Raw genomic sequence first — 19,335 nt, forward strand, 5'->3', positions numbered from 1 at the left:
GATGTGCAGTTATCCCTTCACACTCAATAGTTGAAGCCCAGGCCCTAGGCCCACACACCACCTCTCAACAGGCTGAATGCATTGCCCTAACCCTAGCACTCACCCTAGCAAAAGGGCACACAGTCAGTATACATACACAGACTCGAAATATGCTTTCCACATTCTTCACAACCACACAGCAATCTGGAAAGAAAGGGGGTTTCTCACGACACCAGCGTCCTCCATTATACATTCCCACCTAATGAAGGCCCTCCTACAAGCAGCACTTCTACCCACCCAAAGTGGAGTCATCCACTGTAAGGGCCATCAAAAATCCTCAAACCCCATAACACAAGCAAACTCTTTTGCAGACAAAACTGCCAAAGAAGCTGCTTCATCCACCAAAACACCAATACCACCCCAAGGTCAATATCTTTCCTTGACAGGGATCACTCCAAGTATTCCCCTGAAGAGGCTTCCAAATAGCAGACACTCCTTGTGGCTAATGAGTGGTTCCTAGAACAGGGAAAATTCCTCCTCTCCACCTCCCAAACCCATCAAATTCTCTCTTCACTCCACAACAGCTTTCACATAGGCTACAAACCTCTCAGTCGCCTGCTACTGACTCCCATCTCTGCCCCTTCCTGGAAAAACACATTGAAAGAGGTCACAACCCACTGTTCTGTCACTCAGTCTCCACAAGTCTTCCTCCATCCTTCCTCCTACCCCACACCCCTGCCCAAGACTGGTAGGTAGACTTCACACACATGCCTCGAGTTAAAACACAGACCTCCTAGTCTGGTTAGACACATTGACAGGATGGGTTCAAGCCTCCCCACCACCACAGAAGGGGGAGATCAGTCATTCGATGCCTCCTGACAGACGTAATCCCCTGATCTGGCCTCCCCACCTCCATCCAATCAGACAATGGGCCTGCCTTCATAGCCCAAATGACTCAGTCTCCAAATCCCTTGGAGTCAACTGAAACCTCCACACCCCTACCATCCCCAATCCTCAGGAAAAGTAGAAAAAGCCAACAGCCTAATCAAGTCCCAGCACACAAAACTCCCCTTACAGCTAAGAAAAGGATCGGGTCTCCCTACTCCCCACCATCCTCCTTAGAATCAGGGAAGTCCCCCACCCCGTTACTCCCCAGGTACAGCCCCTTTGAGCTGCTTTATGGCTGCTCCTTTCTCCTAGGTCTCAGCACCGCCCCAGAAACTAGCCCCTGTGAGACTATCTTCCCATACCTACAACTAGTCAGACAACAGATCCTTGGGGCTGCTAACCTCATCTTGCCTCCCCCAACATCCATCCATGAGGAAGCCCTGGCTGGTAGGACCGTCCTAGACAGTTCTGCACACCGTCCTCCACAGCACTCTGACAGCCGCCTGTTTGCAGGACTCTCCCCACTGGATCCAATGCTCACACCTGAAACTTCACTCTCCTGACTCACCCCCAGACCCAGTGGCTTCCCAAGCTGGCTGGAAATCGCAAGTACTTTTCCTAACCTCCCTCTGACTCACCTGAATCCCAGAAGAATAAATGCCTGATCCCTACCTAACCTGCTGCTTTACCCACTTCCTGAAACTTTGACCGCACCTGGTTCCACCCCCAGTCTAACTCCTTGACTCTTTTCTCCTCTGGATTGAGTTTCAGGGAACTCTCTTTGCTCTAGCACTGGTTAGGAGAGCTTCTCCTCCACAGGGCCCTTGCCCACTTCCCCTCTGACAAAACACACCTACTCACCTTTTTCCTCTTCCTCTGCCTTTCCACACCTCCTGCCTGAAGGTCATCCCACACATGTACTGTCATCTTCCCTTCCTGCTCTCCTACTACACCTAGCCTCCACATTCACTGCAGGCCTCACCTCAGTTGCCCCGCCCAACTGGACCAACACAAAAAGAGGCCGCCTTGCTTTTATCTCTCTTTTTGACAGGGCCAGTTCTCGCCCCACTGTGTGCCTTAAAGTCCACATCATAACATTCTCTCTCATCCAGGGCAGCCTTTTCACCAGGCTTCCTCTCACCTGCCTCTTCCCTCTCTCACCCAGGACATTTCTCCTCTCCCCCTTAACTATAAAAACCCTAGGCTTAATCCACACCATGTTAGACATGGCTAATCCTACTCTCGCTCAGAATTTCTGGCTCTGCATCTCTATTTTGTCAACCTCTGATGTAGCCACCCCGCCCTGCCCTCAGGGTGGACAACAGCCCTCTCTGATTACTATCCAGAATTCCAACACGAGGGGCCAAAACTCCCAATCTACCATACTTTCGAAAAGGCCTACCTTGTAAAAAGCAAAGCAAAGGTCTGCCTCCACTGTAAACCCATCTTCGGACCAAACAGCCTCCCAAATACAACCCACATTCCAGGCCTAAGTCTGTATCACCAGACAAATGACGTCCAGTATCTCCTTAGGTACATGAGATCCAGTGAACTGCAATCTTACCATTACAATGTCCTCATCCCAAGGGCACAGTACATACCTTACTCCAGTTGAAAAAGCTTACCCTTCCTACTGGAGAGATAAGGACTGGCGATCAGGGCCACCATCAGTCACAGTCAACAACAGAAAGCCCTCCACTTTTTGCATAGGTTGCTCAGCGCCCTATATAGATCTAAACTCATGGCTCCCCCAGTACACTGGGGCAAACTCCAGCCTCTCCAATGCCTTCTCCTGCCTACCTTTCTGACCAATAGTGAGGAGACAATTCACCTAGATACCACACTTTTCTTATTACACTGGGAAAATAAAGCTCAGGGAGCAAGTCAAATGACACACCCAGGCCAGGCCCCGCCCCTGACAGGAGCCACACTAGCACTCTCTGTAGGTTACCGGAAGTAATGAAAACACCTGTCAGATTTCCCAGCTTACCATCCACAACTACTTCTGCCTGGCCACCTCAGGAATCTTCTGGCTATTGGGGACCTCAGCTTACCTCTGACTCCCCGCTAACTGGATCAGAACATACACCCTAGTACACCTGAGCCCCCAAATTGACATGGGGAAGGGAAACCAGAGTTTTAAGGTCCCTGTATACACATTTGCCAGGAATTTCAGAAACCCAGGGTTGATCCCTCTATTAATAGGCTTGGGCATCACCACAGGAGTAGGGGCTGGTGTAGCAGTCCTGGCTACCTCTATCACAACATACCAGTCCCTATCAGAAGGAATTTCAGGTAGCCTAAAAGAAATATCCAGGTCTATCTTGACCTTACAAAGTGAACTTGACTCCTTAGCTGCTGTGACTCTCTCTCGAACAGCTGAGGACTGGGCTTACTGACTGCAGAAAGGGGCAGGCTTTGCATTTTTCTGGGAGAAGAGTGCTGCTTTTATAACAACCAATCTGGCATCAAACAGGAAGCAGCAAAAAACCCAGAGAACCAGGCTAACAGGCTTAAGGAACTGGCCCAATCAAAGGGCTTCTGGACCTTTTCCTGGAACAGCTGGATGTCACGGCTCACGCCCATCCTGGGCCCCAGGGGCATGGTCATTATAACCTTTCTCTTTCGGCCTTGTCACCTAAAACTCCTGGTAGGTTGCATCCAAGGACAGATGCAGTCCACGACCACCAGACAGCTACTCCTGACTGCCTGCTACAGTGCTGTGCCTCAAGGACCTCAAGACACGCCCTACAGAGACCCTACCCTCCCTATCTCTTGCAGGATGCCCACACAGCCCCTAGTCACGCTCGAAGAAGCCTTGAGAATCTACGCCCCCTCCCTTTTTTCTTTCTCTTATAACAAACAGAGGGGACCGTCAGGTCTGCCTGCCCAGGCAGAACAGAGAGTCGTCTCGCAGCAGCCGTGCACAGAGCTCTCCACAGCTTCCCTGGGCTCTTCATACCTCCAAGAAATGTACAACAACAGGAAGCCAAAACACGGGTTCCAGAGGAACATGTGCGCACCGCACCCAGCAATGCCTGCAGACCTGCATGCCCAGCAGCCACAAGAAACATCCCGTCCCCCACAGACCTCCCCCTCCTCAAGTCTCAAACATTTCCACTCTTCCCTGACGATCTCTCCTCCCCTGGTCAAACCACCCTATAAAAGTCTCCTTTCACCCCGCCCTCGGGGCCAATGGTCTCTTCACCCTTGGCCCATCTACACCTAGGCTGAAATAAACTCCACTTGTTTTAACTTCTCCTGACTCGGTGGTGTCCGTTGTGCCTCAGTTTACCCTAACAGTTCTCATGGAACTCTGGCTAGTTCTCTTAAGAGTGTTGATTTAAAGTATCAAAATTTGTTTCCCTTTGCTTTCTCTCTTCCTGTCGCATCACACTATCCCTCCCTTTAATGAATGTGTCCATCATAATGCCATTCATCATTTAATAGAGCCAAAGAGGCTCACACAAGGTTCAAACAGATATTGACACCAGCTCTTGAACCTCTAAAGCTGTAACCTAAATAAATCTAATTTCTTTATACACAATATACATTTCATTATAGCTTGGACACAGACTAATATATCTAGAAAATTTATGGGTATGTATAAACTTGGGAGCAAACTTACTCATAAGATATTAATACTTTTGGTTTGTTTTTGAACAGATGTTGTACACTTTGAAAAAAGTCCTTAATTCTCCCATTCTAGTGATCAGACACTACTTTGAGGATTCCATTACTTGCACAGCACCCATATCCTACTGAGTCTGAGATGCACCTGTGGGAATGAATTACCTTCACTAGAAAATGTTCCCCTCTACACAGTCATGCTAGCATTAGTGCCCTCCCCACAGTAGTCGGCTTCTCAGGGCCCAGAGGCATTTCTGATCTCTTCTTGTTTCCGTATGTGTGTGTGTGTGGCTCAGGTGGGAAATCCCTACTTAATTCAGGCTGAGGAATCCTATCTTCCCTAGCGAGGCACTCAGCATCCATTCACATACAGCATGGGTCAGAGGAGAGTCAGATGTTCAGCCTGAAAAAAATGAGCATCAACAGATTTAACCAAGAACAGGAAGATGGACAACGTGCTAAGTAAGACAATAAATGAAAATCTAAAAATCTCCCAAGCATGAAAAGCTTATAAAATATTATGACCATGAGTAAAAGAAAAGAAATAAAATATTGTAACACCCTTCCTACACGTCAGTGTTTCAAATTTTGTTCTGCCTGCAGCTTATGTATGTGTGTGTATTTTTTTTTTTTTTAGATAGATTCTCACTTTGTAGTTCAGGCTGGCCCCGAAATCACTATGGTGCCCAAGCTAGCTTCAAACTCAGCAATCTTCCTGCCTCTACCTTCCAAGTGCTGGGATCACAGGCATGCACCACCATGACTGGCAATGTATGTCCATTTTTTTTTTTATACCGGGTATTGAACTCAGGACCTTGCACTTGTGAGGCAGGTGGCAGCGCCACTGAGATAAATCCCTGGCCCTGTATGTACATATTTTTGAGTGTCCTTTAAAAAATTTAAACATCAGTATCTCTTTCATTATACAATCAACACAGAAATAATTTGGAATTTCTGTAGAATAAAGTTATTTACCAGCACTCTGGTGTGGATAGGCAAATTCGATGTGATACCTCTTGACCAATTTATGCCTATTTTTCTGTTCATCCTACTTTCAAATCCATGAATGGAAAACATGGTTTGTTTGTAAATTACTAACCTGTATACCAAGTTTTACAGACTTATTTTCATTGTTTATGCCTGTGTGTGAGTAAGCTGTTTAAGGAAGTCCTCTTTTCCTTGCCTCCAGACCAAAGTGTTTAGTTATAACTACTCTCATAAGTGAAGGAGGTGTATTATTCTTTCTGTGTGTGGCTTCCCCCCACACTCTGCTTCTTTTTTTTTTTGTATTAAATTCTTTTATTGGTACATTGTAGGTATACAACACAATCACATTTCTCATTGGGAATTGTACCTTTATATAATGCATCTTGGTTCTTATTTTTTCCCCATTCCTAGCCCTCCCTTCACGCCCTCCACCATTCCCTATTTACAAAGACTTTATTTCCATTTTTTCCATTTCTCATCATTTTTTCCTTTCCCTTCTTTCCTTTCCCCTGCCCCTCCCACTACCCCTACACCTTTGGACCTTTTCTTCCTATTTTACATTACAGATTATTCATTCTAATAATTGGTACATTTTAGGTATGCAATATAATGACATTCATCATTGGAAATTTGCATCTTTACATAGTCTCTCTTGGTTCTTGTTTTTCACCTTTGCCCAGCCCTCCCTTCAACCCCTCCAGCCCTCCCTATTTACAAAGATTTTGTTCCTATTTTTCCATTTTCTCATATTAATCCCATTCCCTTCTATCCTTTCCCTTAGCCCTCCCACTTCCTTCCCCTTTGCCCCTTTTCTTCCTATTTCACATGATCTATTATATATTTAGTCCTTATTTACACTTTCAGTTTCTCATACCAGAGAAACTATTCGGTATTTACACATGTGTGTCCTATTTATTTCACTTAACAGTATTGCCTCAATGTGCATCCACTTAGCTATAAATGTCTCTAATTTCTCATTTTTTATGGCTGAGTAGTACTCCATTTTATAAAAAGCTACATTTTCTTTATTCAGTCTCCAGTTGATGGGCATTTGGGCTGTTTCCAAGTTTTAGCTATTACAAACTGTGCTGCTATGAACATGGGTGCACATATATCACTGTGGTATGATTCTTCTAATTCTTTGGGGAAGATCCCCAGCACACACTCTGCTTCTTATTGTGATAGAAAGATAACAGGGCTGGGGAGAGTAGACATCCAATATTTATTGAGCCTTTTATTTATCATCTGGTCATGATTATTTAGATTTGTTAAAATAATAAACATGCAGAAGAAGATATATGTGAGGTGGTTATTATTGCCATGGGAAAGGGGAAAATGTGCCGATAAGACAAATAGCACATGCCATCAATCTAAAGCCGCGTGATGGTTTTAGATTTTCCGAGTGAATTAGCCAGGTGGCTGCTCTCTCCTAGGGTGTAAGCAGCGATGAGGAAGAGGCACTGCTTTTGGCCTTGGGAGCCGACACCTCAGGTGCAGGGGCAGTGACGCCTTCTTTCTGTTCGGGTCTTCTTCCATTGGGGTCTCCACGAAAGGAGACCACGAGAATCTTTTGCCTATAGGGTTGTAATGTGATTCAGTTGTACAAAGGAGAAATCTAGTCAACGGCACAAAGACGGAGCACCTCCTAGGATGGACAAGCACAGGTCCATGAAAGGAGAAGACTTCTCCTTGGTCTTTTCACCTCCACCTCTATAACAGAAGATAAACCCCTTAAAGGTTTGATGGGTTGACGCCAGAACAACAACGTGGCGTGCGTCGCTGAAAGCGACTCTAAGGCGGGAAACGGGGATAGTAGGGAGCTGGCTACATGCTTAAAGCCACAGTCTGACCACTGCTTCATCTTTATGAACATACATTATATGCGATTAGCATATTTGTTAAGATAGTAATAGCAATACATTTTCTGTTTTTTCAGAGCAAATCAGAATTTTCCCTGAATGGAGGAGATACCGGAAGGCTTCTTTCCTGTCTCCTCATCCTAAGGGAATGCCAGTTCTCTATTAAATGGTTAATTAGCTTGGGTGCTTCCTTCAGTACAAATGACAGAGGCTGCCTGCTTTGTTTGAGAATGTGTATATTCACTGGCATACAGTGAAATGAGAAGTGAAGTTTCCAGGTTGCAGGAGCTCAAGAGAGCCAGGTAGATACTGAGTCTTCTGCTGTAGCCCTGCCTCCTGGATGCCCACCCCTGCCCATCTTCAGTGATGTGTTAATTACCTCGAGAAAGAGGGGACCTTGTGTTGTTTGTGGTTTCTGAGACAATAAGACAAAAAAGCCCCAGTTATAGTCATGGATCACTTCTCCAGAACCTAGGACACGAGTGCTGACTCCTAACTTGACAGACGGAGGATTTAACTCACTGTGCACTAGACCTGGTTACTAAGCCTTAGCGTCATAAGGGCTTAACGATTCCTTCATGTGAGACAGTTTTCCTGAAAGCTTTTTTGGCCTCCATGGTATTAGACTTACCCTGAAGAAGAAATTAAACATTCTGTCTATCCAGGTGGCTTTTCCTTCCTGTCATATACATTACTGATGAAATGGCTCAGAGCTCAGGGATTTTTTTAAGTTCAGAGACTTATACTGTGTAATTCCTTTTAATGAAGTAAAGGCATGTACATAGTGTGACTTAGATTGGCCAACAATTTTTTTCATTACCCAGAATTTATGAGAACTATGCTCCAGGCATATGCCAGGAAATTTAGCTCTACTCTATGAGCACGCTCTGGACTGAAGGTAAAGATAAGAAGACCCTGTGTATAAGCCCGGAACTCTACATCATGCTTAGTAATCATGCAGGACAAAACTCTAAAATGAATGACAAGGTGCTCCCTTTGGCAGCACTTATAGTAAAATGAATGACAAGAAGCGCAGTAAGGAATTTCCTCTTTTGATGGTTTCCTTGGGTCTCAGGATGTGCTTTCTAAATAAAGTCAGCTTTGAACCATTCAGTGAGGACCACAGAGCAGGCCCACAGGTTAGGCCTTTGAGTGTCAACAAATATGAACAGAATACTCATCAGAGTAGTTTCTCTGAGAAAACTGACCAGAATTAAAGACTTAATTCATCAGTGAGATTAGTAGCATAGCCCCCATGGTTAGGAAAATAGGTTTCAGTCTTGTGATGCTATATCTATAAGGCAGCTACCATTCTATACAAGATATTTGAAGAAATACATGCATAATTTCTTGACTTAATCACCAAAATAATAGTATATGACATGACCTTTTTATAGATCCAAGAAATGCAGTAAAATCGAGTTCTGATACATGCAGTGGTATCAGAGTTCTGTCTAGAATATTTTCCCCTACAATTATCATCTTGAATGTGAGTTCCCTCGCAGAGATAACAATGCATGCTCAGACAGAGAAACCAAATAAATACCTTCTAATCAGTCCAGCTATTTAGGAAAGAATAAGTGATAAGTGTTCACCACTGAACTTTGAAACTGAAAGATATCTGGGAGATGTGCAGACTTGCTTGTCTGCAGTTGAGAGGTTACACCGATAAACTGACAAGAAAGTAAGTGAAGCGCAGTGTGTGTTCATATACCTATGAGTAAGTTATTAAAAAATAAAATACTAGAGAAGTAAATTAGAAAACACTTTGCAACATTATTCTTGTTATTTTGTCATTTTAATTGTATTCTGCTTGCTGCTTCTCTTCTCTCTACACTTTCTTCAACTTTAAAACCATCCAAGGATTTGTAACTAACTTTCAAAAAATGAGAATCCATTTATTATATTTTGTGTACTTTGGAGAGCCGATCAGAGAGAAGGAAAACCTGCAGGCAGTATAGGAATCACTACCCACATAGAAAATTTGGAGGGTGCTTTCTGTAGGACAAATAGTCATGAAGTGACTTCAGGGATATCCTAGTGAGAAGAACATTATTTCTAAACAGTGACTGTAGTGCTTGCATTCTGTAGTAGAAGAGAGAACTGTCACTATTGATTTGGAGGAGAAGAATGGATAAGGGATAAGGTATGCATATAAAAAAGTACATTGTTGGGCCAGGGATTTAGCTCAGAGGTTCGGGTGCCTGCCTTATAAGTGCAAGGTCCTGAGTTCAATCCCTGGTACAAAAAAAAGAAAAAAAAGTGCATTGTGGAGATGAAAAACTTTCCTAATTGACCAAATAGTTTGAATATACCCCATGTCAACAAAAAATATATTTTCAGGAATTACTGAATGTTAAATGTTGTTCCATTAAAACTCACTGTATTATTCAGTCAGGTTTCCAGCTGGCTCATAATGATGTTGGGGTCAGTGAAGGACTGCACTGCAGTTTGCATGCTGGATGGCAGTCCACAGATTATCATGTTTAGTGAGGTCTTTGCCTCTTCGTTTGCATAAGTACACCTTGGCAAGATCTTGTCATTTGATGGGCTCCAAGGCGAACCCTGAAAGCGAAGATGGTGACCTCACCCCATGCACCCATGGTGACGTATCACAGAGAAAAAAATGCAGCCACATCAGTGGGAGGCATAGCAAGACTTTACTAGGCAGAGGTAAAGAGGTGCACACTCAGGAAAAGTTGAGGGCAGATGCTCAGGAGTGAGGCTTGTATAGTCTGTGGTTGGGTTTCTATGTTTTGTTGGGGTATCCTCAAGACAGATCTACCATGTCCATTCATTTGGTCTATCAGGTTTCATGTTTAGTGGGCTAGGTTAGAATGCAAACCATTTGCTTGTATTTTATCTTTAAAGATGTGCTACTCACTCATTAGGGGTGTTTATGTGAGGATGGAAGTCTGGGATTTGTGCATCTCTAGTGTGGTAGGAAAAGTACAGGCACAATTTAGAGGTGAAAAGCATGAACTCAATGTATATGCTTATGGATCTTTAAGATCCTTAAAGTTTTTGAGTGCATTTCCTGGAAAAGAAAAAAGGCAGTGTAGGGCCAGGGATTTAGCTCAGCTCAGTGGTTTCGCTGCCTGCCTTGCAAGCACAAGGTCCTGAGTTTGATCCCCGGTACCAAAAAAAAAAAAAAAAAGGTAGTGTAACTTGGGCAACTGAAGGTTCACTTTTCATAAAAGTACAATTTTAAAACTATGTTGTTGCTTGTCGCTTTTCTACCTACCTTTATTTCTTCTATCCTACTTCACTCTTACAATTATGAAACTTTCTAACAGAATGTACCTTCATAATCAAGGGACACTTGATTGCCAAAATCTTCTGGATCATATAATGTATTTTCAAATTAGAAAATTAGGTAAATTTCATGGAAATTTAAAAAGTAACATGAGTCCCAGACAATAGTTCTTTGCCTATCTTGATATCTTGTAGGTGTGCTACACTAAGAAACTACGGAAAAACTCAAGTAAGAAATGTTTGCTAAAATCTGTTCAGTATTTCATATTAAAAGTAGCATTATTTTTCAAATAAGGAAATAGTGATAGTCAACACCATTACAATGAATAATTCTGAAAATTTATGAAGGGCGCATATATTAAAAGAACCAAAAGGCAGAAATACTGAAATGATGTTTGGAGTGACTATGATAAATCAAAAGTATAAATACAAATTTATGATCAAAAATTAATTTTATTATTTTGATGAGGCCACTAAATTTACATTTTGTGAAAGATAAAGAAATTGTATTGAGCCCTGCCACTGATTATCACTATACAATTTTGATATACAGGTGCAACACCTATTTCAAGATTGTAAATGTAAGTGCTAAAAGGGAAGTCAAAGAATGCTGATCCAGGCATAGTTACACACATCTGTAATCCCAGCATTTGGGAGGCTGAGGCAGGAAGATCACTGTGAGTCTGAGGCTAGCCTATGCTACAAAGAGAGTTCAAGGCCAGCCTGAATTACATTGAGAGATCCTTCTCCCAGCCCCCCCAAAACAACAACTAAATATCAAAACCAAACCAAAATAAAACAACCTCCCCACAACCAAAAACCAAAAACCAAACAAACAAACCCAAAAAGCAAAAACAAATAGACAAACAAAAACCCAGTGCTGTATTGTTAAAGACTGCTGAACTGGTGATGTTTTCATTTTTGTTGTTCTTTTCATTTTACACCCTATCCTGAATTATAACATCAGAAACCCAGATGTAATCACTGTAGTGCAGAGGGAAGGTTCCAGAAGCCCTCCAGTTCCAATCAGAGGATTGAAAAGGGAACAAAGTACAGACTCTCCCTTCCCTCCCCCATCTTTTCTTCCTTTCTTCAATCTCTCCTGCTCCAATCCTCAGGATTGCCAGTTGCCATGGTGACAGTGCCAGCTAAGATCAAAATGGAAGAGTAGGAGAAAGTCTTTTGTAGTGTTTTTAGGAGATCTAAGAGAATAGGGCCACTCTCCATTGCTGTGTGTGTGTGTGTGGGGGGGGCTTGTGGTGCAGATTGAACACAGGGCCCCTCTTAGCCTATGCTAAGCATGCACTTTTATCCCTGAAAAATAGACACAGCGCCCTCCTTGCTTTTGCATTCCTTATGTCCTCTGAATACTTATCCTGAAAATAAGCTAAATCTTGACCAGAGGGCCGAAAAGGGGAGCCAAAGGAAAACTGGAAATCTATAAAATTGTCTGATTGCAGGTAGTTTTTATCTCTTGGAATTCTTTACAAACTTAAAATTTCATCCAGTTTTTCCACCCTGCACAAGTGTGCATCTCATTCTAACTACGATACCAAAGACTGAACTACCTGGGGTCCAGACTGAACCCTGGGTGGTGTGAAAGCACACTGATCATAATTTTGGCTTTATGGATCACATCATTTCCCTTAAAACCACTGGATTTTGCCACTGTGCATGAAGACAGTCATAGACATGCAAACAAATGAATATAGCTGCATGCCAGTAAAATTATATTAAAAAGGAAACACTAACATTTAGTGGACAAGATTTGGACCTCGGGCAATTAGCAAGTAAAAAGCATGTGATGGTGTTCATCTCAGCATGGTAAAGATCAGGGTTTCTGCAGGCAGGGGAGTGGTTTTGAGCATACACTTTCACACTAATTATTGCTTTAAAATTGTAAATACATTTTTACTTTCTTTCTCGTGTAAACAGCAGATTCATAGAACACATTGAACATATATTTTCTATTTCAAAACAACCATTAAGTCATAGCTAAAATTAGTATTACTATTATGTATGGTCTATAATATACTTGAAGACCTGGAGGTAAAAAAGATTGATTAACTTTAATCAAGTTTCTGAAATATCTTCTTGCCCCACAGGTATATTTCCTTTAAAATCCCGTTTTAGGATGAACCCTGATAAGTCAAACCCCTATCCCTCGAGAGTTCCTCATCTCCTGGGGTGATGATCAGTTTCCTCATCTTCCTGCATCCCTCTGGGTGGTGATGACTGATCACCTTTGCTAGAAACATTCTTCAGCAGGAATCTTGATATTTCAGTTTAGTGAGTATCTGTCTACCATCTTGTGTTATCTCTTAGTAAATTCTAATCCACAGATCTCCATTCATTCTTTGCTACAATTTCCAACATGCCCATGCTTTTTTTCTGAGTTCAGACAATTTCTCTAATGCACAAAAAATCTCATTTTCAACATGCTATAAAATGTATATTTTAAATATTTTTATGTATTAGTTAAAATAAAAGTTAAAAATAAGTATACCAGAAGAATGCTACTAAGGCTGATTGCAAAACTTAAAGAAATACATTCCTGTAAGGAAAAGAAAAGAACCTGTATGAAAATATCCCAAATGGTTAGAAACAGAAGGATTTTCATGTTCTTTGTCATTCAGTAACTAGGCTAATATTTGTAAATTCTTCAGGCACAGTAAGGGATATATATAAGTGGATAAAATAAATATTATAGATATGCAAAATTTCATTGTCATAATTCTTGTACATAAGATGATAGTGGTCTGACCTTTAACAAGTATCACTAAATCATTTTTTTTCAAAACATATATAGAATAAAACAAATGTAATGATAGATTGTAATGTATTTTTGTTTTTTTTTTACTGGGGATTGAACTCAGGATTTTGTGCTTGCAAAGCAGACAGCGGAACCACTGAGCTAAATCCTGAGCCCTGTAATGTATTTTTATAAGCAGATGTTAAAAAAAGGACACCAAAGCCTAATGTTGGTAATAAATTAGTTATAATTTGTACTGACTGGAATCAGAGGTAGAAGATGAACTTTTCTTTACAATTAGTTTCTTTCTCCATTTTCTTTCTTGTTATCCTCAGCATGTATTGCTCTTTTTAAAAAAATTAGAATGGTGAATATCACTGAAAGTATAAAAGCATATTGAAAAGTAATAACAGCATCAAGTAACACATTTAGGAAACCTTAGTGTCATTTATGGACATTGCCACTTTTTCTTGAGCCTTGTCTAAATTGCTTTACAAATTCTGAAAAATATGAAATGGAGGTAAAATCAATATACTTAAGAAGAAAAAGAAAATGCCCTTCACTTCTGGGGTATTATTAACAACATCCTTTACTGCCAGCAAGGAACTGACTGAACTGTAGGGACAGAAACTAACTTTTTTCTTCAAAGTTTGCATTGGTAAATACAGTAAAGCTTTACTGGGTATCTTACACGCCTTCATTTACATAAAATCCAAGGTTGCCTTCATGCCTAACCTTTAGAGGTAACTACCTGCCAGAAAGACCAAATGCCACCCCCCTGTGTTGACCTCTAAATAGAGTTTGTAGAATAGTTTTCCTAAGGAGAGGAAAAAAAAAAAGAAAGAGAATTCAGAATGAGGAGAGTAGAATAGGTTACAAAGAGGGAGGATTCATTTGAAAATTTTTTGGCGTTTTGGGGACTGAATGATAAGGTGATGGGGTAGGGGAAGTCAAGATATACAGAAAAAGCAGTTCTCCTAGCTGCTTTTTTTTGGTACCAGGAATTGAACTCAGGGTCTGGTGCTTGCCAGGCAGGCAGTGCACCGCTGAGCTATATCCCTAGCCCTCCTAGCTGTTTTAAAATATGATCGTGAAAATTGTTTTAACCTCGAACTATTTGTTAAAAATTAAAAAGTAGTATCTTAGAATTGAATATAGACTCAGGGCACTACTCACTTTGAAATCTCTGCAAGTCCTCTCATATTGAAGACTTTTTGTCAGAAAAATAAGGGAAAAAAAGACTCAATAGGGAAACTTAAGGTATATAAAAAATTAAGAGTACTGTATTTCAATAAAAATGACAACTTCAGTATTACTGAAAAAACAGAATTTTCAGATGTTAAAAACATGAAATTAAAATGATTAATACTGAAAGAGAAGGGTATAAAATTACAGTCTCAGGCTGTCTTTACAAAAAGAGGAGGGGATGTTGCAGAAAACTGGTTTTCTTGGTTAAAAAAACCTCACCATCCATCTCGAGATTAATAAAACGTTAAAGAACAAGAACTAAGGCAAAGATACAAACCCTAAAGAGGAAAAATGTTGAAGGTATGTTACACGTTAGAGTCTTTGAAGTGCAACCGATCCGTGGGAAATTTACAGTGGCGGCACAGAGGAGTCCAGACGAAATTAAAGCTCGAAAACGAAAACCCGCTGGGAGGCGCCACTCACAACGCGATCCTCCTAAATCAGACTAATTGGCCCCTGTCAGCCGCCGTCCTACCAAGATACAGTCACATCGCGGACTGCAGGCTCTTTTGGCCGCGCAGACAAATGACGCATTTCCAGTGCGCCTTGCTTCCCACCCGGAAGCTCTGATTACATTCAATGTATCGGAGGTTGGAATTGTGGACAAACGTGTTGGTCGGCCGCGGTTCCCATTCGGAGCCTCTGATTGCGGTCAGTGTAGTGCGATTTGGAATTGCGGACACGGGCGACGGTCCGGAAGTGCTGATTGATGTCAGTGTGTCAAAGTGAGGAACAGCGGGATATTAAAGGTTCGGCTCGGCTGCAGAGACTGGAGAGAATAGCCCCAGCATTCCGTCTCTTTGCAAAACGTGACATTTAGCCTAAGAGATTGCATTCATTTTATAATGTATATTTGAAGAAAACATTAGCATACCTCATTAATACCCATACACAGCTGCTCAGGGATGTCAGACAGTACAAACTGAACTGACTAGTCTCACAAGTATGAACTATGTATGTGGTTATGGTAACATACTCTATACATCATATTTGTGTATCAGTGCGCCTACAAGGATATACATTAATCTTGTACCCGCGTGTTATGTGTAGGAAGAGACAGGAAAAGTGCGCTAGGCCAGTCTTCCCTGTATCTTTACAGGGAATCATGAATTACACCCCCCGAATGTGTATTATATTTCGATTTGGAAATATTTAAAAAAATCTTGCTCAAATGAACACAGCAATTTGTCCTTGGCTTGTCATTATTTTGCCGAACTTTTCATTAAGCTTGTCATTGGCCCCCCTTTTTGGGTGTGAGTACAGGGGTCAGTGGTTCTCAAGAGCACAGAGTAGCTTGGACTCCTGCAAGGTGAGTTTAAGCCATGCAAACACTTTGTGCTTGGAGCTGAATTGTACACACACTGTTAATACCAAATGTTGGTGAGTGTGGAGCAAGGGAGATTTTCCTATTTGGCTGTTGGAAATGCAATAGGCAGAGACGTTGGACAAGTCTTGGTGACTTTTTGTAAAGTGAGCTACATAGTTATTCCATATAGTAACCTTATTCCATCTTGTAACCTATGCTCTGAGGTATTTTCACATGAGAAATGAAACTGTATGCTTGTAGAAACAATATTTACAATAGCCACAATCCTGAATCAGTCCAAATATCCATCAAATGACAAGAAGATGGGAAAATTGTGATATATCCATTCAATAAATTACAGTTCAGCATTACAAAGGCACACACCCCTGACAAATGAAATAATATGAATTAATTTCAAAAGCATTACAATAAGTAAGCAAAAACAGGACAAATTATTTCATGCAGAATGATCTCATTTACAACCATAACTTGGTACTTAATGGCTTTGACACCCTTCACATTTGGTACTTGACACATTTTGGTGTGAAAGTTTTGCTCCAGTATTCATTGTTTATTTGGTAATCTATGTGGAAGCTAGAAATTGTCAGTGTTGGTTGTGTCATGAGTTGCTCTACCCTTTTCAGCCAAAACAATTTGTTTGGTACTTGTTATGCCTCCAGAAACTAGTTAACACTGAATACACAGGTATCACTGCATTTGGCAATCTGGAAAAGGCAACATTATTGAGATCATTGTGATCAATTATCTGTCAAGCTACATTAATTACAGTAATCATTGTCAAGGCGGAGTAGGGGGATGATTATTCCAAAAAGGCACTGTGGAGCTCTTTGAAGTGCTGATGCAGAGATGTTCTTGGAGTGGGCTTGGGTAAATCTATTTCTCATTTTTACTTGTGGAAAAGAATATCTCAAGAATATCTATAGAATTAGCTGCCAATGCAGTATCATGTTGCGGAAAGTACGTCTGGATCAGCTGGGCTTTGTTCCTCATTCCTCTAACAGCAAGATGTCCTGGAGCCATGTTTCCCCTGAAGGATGTAACTCTTGGCAGGTTGCCTTTTGGGACTACTTAGTTACACATCGGCCGAGCATTTGTTCTTAAGAGTCTGTCTTCCCTGGCATGTGAATGGAATGACTTCTATTGAGGCAGAGAAAGGAATATGGAAAAAGGGACCACAGTGTACCATCTCCTGTTTTTTGGCATGAATTCCATAATAATAAAGAGCTTCCCTGGATCTATTTTGAGAGTTCAATATATTTTTGCTCATTTTAAATCTATTTTTTATTAGTACATGTTTGGGGTATGTAATGACTACATTCCTTGTTTGCAATCGGTACAGGTACATAGCACATCCCAATTCCTTTTTACATTCGTTTCCCTTCCCTCCTTCCTGTGTCATTTAAAATTCATATTAAATAAATGAATTTCTCTTACTAATAAGAGATTTGTTTAGGGAGTCTCAGTCAGTCATGAATCTTGTAGTAAATAAAGAAATACATTTCACAAAAGGCTGTAACCTCCAGTATCTTAGAATGTGATTGTGTGGAGGAAGGATTTCAAAAGAGGTTATTAAGTTAATGAGGACATTGGGGGCAGGGAACTAGTATAATCTGACTGTTGTCATTATTAACACTGGAAGTTTAGACATAAAACAACATGCAGGGTGGTGCACACAGACAGAAAAGACTGTGGATACACAGGGAGAAGTGGCCATTTGCAAATCAAACACCTTGCTCAGCATTTCTGCTCCCATTTAATGGTCTTCATTTAAAAAAAACAGTGACTAGCAAATAAAGGAGAAGAAGGTAAGCATTCATTGTATGTATGGCTTCACCCAGTTTCTTTTCTATAACAAAATCCTAAGTTGTGCACTTCCAAAGGAAAGGGCTTATTTAGATCACAATTCTGGAGGCTGAATATCCAAGCACAGGAAGCTTCATCTTTTCTGCTTCTGCTGAGGGATTTACAATGAATGGCATTCCAAGGGTAGGGGTGTATGTGGATGAGAGTTAAGACAGGAAGCCAGGGAGATTACATTTTATATAGAAATTTTCTCCCATGGGAACCAAGCAGGGCTCTGGAAGAATGACATTAATCTCTTCTGTAAGAGATGCCCCCCGTGACATAAGTACCTTCTACTTGGCCCCACCTTTTAAACATTTCAACACTTCCCAGTGTCTCTGCACTGGGTCCAAGATTCTAACACAGGAAACTTTGGTAGACAAAATACCATTTATTAAAAAGATTAATTTTTTCTAAATTGCATGGTTTTGCCACTCTTGGAAAATTATTTGACTATGTGTGATCAGAACAGACATTTCTGAAAAGAAGATATGCAAATGGGCAATGGGCATATGAAAAACTGCTCAGCACTGGTAATCATCATGGTGATGTAAATGACAACCACAGTGAGATATCCTTTTACCCTAGTTAGAATGGATATTGTCTAAAAAAGAGAAATAACAAGTGCTGGCAAGAATACAAACAATGGAAAGCTTACCAAACTGTTGTGAAGGATGGAAATTAGCACAGCATTAGGGAAAACAGTTTGGAGTTTATTCAAAAGACTAAAAATAGAACTGTGATACAATATAGCCCTCTCAATACGGGGCATATATCCTATGGGTATGAAGTCAGTGTACCAAGGAGGCTGTTGACTGGCATATTTATTATAGCAGTATTCACAAGAGTCAAGATAAGGAGTGAACAGAGGTGCCCATGGAAGGATAAATGGATAAAAAATTGGCACATAAACACAATGGAATATGACTCCATCATGAAATAAAACCTCATCATTTGTGGGAGTGTGGATGAAACTGAGGGACACTATGTTACACAAAATAAGCCTAGCAAAAAAGACACATACCACATGTTTTCTTTCATATGTAGAAGCTAAAATGTTGATTTCTCAAAAGGAGAGATTAAGAATATTTGTCACTAGAGGTTAGAAAAGAGGGGAGGAGTCAGACGTTGGATAATAGGTATCAAAATGCATGGATTAATGAGCAACACATTTTAATATTCCACAGCATAGTAAAGTGATTTTATATCACCACAATTTTTTATGCATTCTATGAAAATGTAGAAGAAAGGAATTTGAAGCTTCTCAATACAAAAAAATGATAAAAGTTTCAGGAATTGCAAATGCTAACTACGAGATCACTACACAATATACACATGTACTGAATGTTCAGACTGCAAATAATAACCATGTACAATTACTATATGTCAATAAAAATATTTCATGACATCAATAATTGTTGCTCAGATATAATTGAGAAATTATTTTCCTAGTATCGGGGATCAAACTCAGGACCTTGTGCTGGTGAGGCAGGCCACTAAGCTAAATCCTCAGCCCATATAATTGAAATTTAACTAGACATCTTGCATTTTATGTATCAAATATACAA

This window comes from Heterocephalus glaber, unplaced genomic scaffold, assembly GCF_053883595.1.
Source record: "Heterocephalus glaber isolate CG9 unplaced genomic scaffold, H.glaber_assembly_v1.0 deba00001531, whole genome shotgun sequence".
NCBI lineage: Eukaryota > Metazoa > Chordata > Mammalia > Rodentia > Bathyergidae > Heterocephalus > Heterocephalus glaber.